Raw genomic sequence first — 2,801 nt, 5'->3', positions numbered from 1 at the left:
GAGGAATGCCCCACTCACACCCACCAGCTCCACACAAGCCCCAGGTTATTTTACCCCTTCTGCAACCAGGAAAAAAAAGTTTGTTTTCTTTTACCTAGGGGACCTGCAGAAAATGAGAGTCTAGAGCACGGGAAGGAAAACTCAGGGAGTTAGGATAGTTTTCATTCACTGGCTTTCCTTGCACTAATAAGGGTATTACAGCACAAGGAAAAAAATGCATTTATACTGATAGTAAAAGGAGACTCTGTGTCACAGCTCCATGCTACAACAATGGACTGCTTGTTTTCAGTGCTAAGGTCATCTTCAAGGACTGGTTTCGGACTTCCCCTGGAAGAAGCAAGAAAGGAGGTGGATTTTCTTCCAGCGTGGGGGAATCTGAGCATGACCATGTGGAAACAAACTCAAAGTATTCTAGCTCCTTCCTTGCCAGAACCAGCTCTTCCTTGCAATTAACCATTAATTCCATGCACAGGAAAAGATTATTCAAACCAAAAGGACACTTCCAGCATGTGTGAAGGTTTACTCTCCCTACAAATTGTACAAACGGGACTTGAGAGGTCAGAGACAGGCAATCTGTCTCACCCTCCTCCTCAAAGCAGAAGCACTGAACCACGCTCTGGATGTCCAACACAGCCACAGCCTTTTGTGAAAGCACCAGCCCACTTCGCTGGCAGCTTGAACCTGCATGTACCCCTTGCTGACTTGAGCACAGCAAGAGGAGAGCTAGAAAGAGCCAAAGATTTCTTCGCTGTGATACGACTGTACAGGACAGCACACAGACTTTTAAAGCTAAGCAGAATTTTGGCATGAGCCAGAGTTAACATTTTTGTCTTCCTGTTATGTTAGAATGTTAATAGGACTTAATAGAAGAATCATGTATAAATTGCAGTGATAATGCTGTATGAAATTTATCCCATAAATCAGTGGGATAAATCGATTTTAACCCATAAACAATGAAATGTAAATATAGTGAGTAATGAATAAAGCCCCATGCAACAAAATCCTTTCTTTCCAATTCTGCCTTTCTCTTGGTGGTGTTTGCTCTGTGATTCCCTGTCTCACCATCACGCTGTCTTCTTATTCTTCTGTTTCTCTTGATTTTGTTTTTGTATTTGGGTTTAATGGATTCCTGCATTCTTAATTTCCATGTATTTATATGTCTGTGCCAGTGATTTATCAAGAACTTCTGAGAGGTGAGACAGGAGCTCTATGAAAATGAGAAGCTGTCAACCACACTCAATGGAGTTCTACAATATATATTGTACTTAGGCAGCTGACAATGCAAGCCACGAAGAGAGAAAGGGAGAGGAGGATGGGGGAAAATTCTTGAAATGGAAAGTTTATTGATTGTCGAGAGCCAAGAAACACACAGATGAGGAATAGAGAGTTTTCCTGGCTTCTGCTGCTGGAGATAAATCACAGGGATTTGTCTGGTTTGTGTTTCTTGAAATTCTTTAAACTTTCATTTGGACGATTTGTATGTCCATGGTGGTGTTGTTCATTTTGATTGCGCTGAGATTAAAGTGAGGTTTTTTTCCTCTCTGCCCTTCAAATTAATGTTCGTGACAGTTTTTAAAAGCCCTTTTATTTTTCCTGCCTTACACATCTTTTCACATCTTCTTACAGCTCCTCCTCCCCCCACCTTCTTTTTTCTTTTCTTCTCAGGCACAGCCTCCAAGTTTTCCTTTCCTACAGCTGCTGCTACAACAGCTTGAATACTCTTGTGGAAGGTCCCTGATGACAAAGCAGGAGGTAGAAGAAAAAAAAGGGGGAAAAGAAAAGGAACAAGAACCTCAGGTGATTTTCAGACCTCAGTGGGAAGCCCAGATATGCTCACTGCCTCATTGACTTCCTGTCTCTTTTCAAACCTTACCTGGAAAAACCTCTATTGTTTCTCGACTGCTTTTTCCTTGTCTTTTGTTTCCTCCTGCTTTGTCAGAAACAAGAAAAACATAGCAACACCTGCTTAACTTCATGGCACCTGCTGATATTACATACTCAATGTTCACTCCAGCCTGGGGAGAAGGAGGGAACGAACATATGTGCAAAAGAGATGGTGCTGGGTGAACTGGCCTCCTGCCTCAGGGAGCCAAGAGGAGGTAGTGGTACACGGTGCAGGTGAAGTAACCCAGCAGAAACAACAAATTGAGGGTGCTGCTTCTGCTCATAGACAGATAACTCCAGCAGCTGAGAAGGGAGCTGGGATAAGACGGGGAGACATATGACAACATGGCAGAAACAGCTTGGAAAAGCAGAAGAGAAGCCTAGCAAGAAAAGGCACACGGTAAATATTTGGTAAGGCTTTAAGGGGAGATGAGCGAAATAGAATCCACAAGAAAGAGTGCTGCAGGAAACTGAACATGCTAAAACAAATACCATGCACAGTATAAAGGGTTAAGGACTGAAAATACAGAAGAGGCTGTGTGTTACCAAGTCGCATTTGATTGCACTTATTCGTTTATCTATTGTGGCTTCTGGCTGCTGCAGGCGACAAAAGAGAATTGCACCATTTTGACTTGCATTTACCTTTTCCTGGGGCGTTTTTGAGAGGTCTGGGGGGGTTGTTTGTTTTTAAAATTTGTTTTGTTTGTTTTAATAAACACATAAGGCTCATCTAAACGAATGGAGTGTCTCTGGCTCTAACAGAGAAGCATTGGCTCACACTGATCCGATCTGCCTGGACAGACACTGTGCACTTCTATGTTTCTATTCATTGTGTTTCACTCCAATTTTATACAGCCAGTTAACCAGTAATTTGCACGAGCCTGACAGAAGCCCTACCTGTGCCTGTCTGCTTAAGG

This window comes from Acanthisitta chloris, unplaced genomic scaffold (genome assembly GCF_000695815.1).
Source record: "Acanthisitta chloris isolate BGI_N310 unplaced genomic scaffold, ASM69581v1 scaffold20604, whole genome shotgun sequence".
Taxonomy (NCBI): Eukaryota; Metazoa; Chordata; class Aves; order Passeriformes; family Acanthisittidae; genus Acanthisitta; species Acanthisitta chloris.
The sequence above is the reverse complement of the archived record's forward strand: the minus strand, read 5'-3'. Positions refer to the sequence as shown.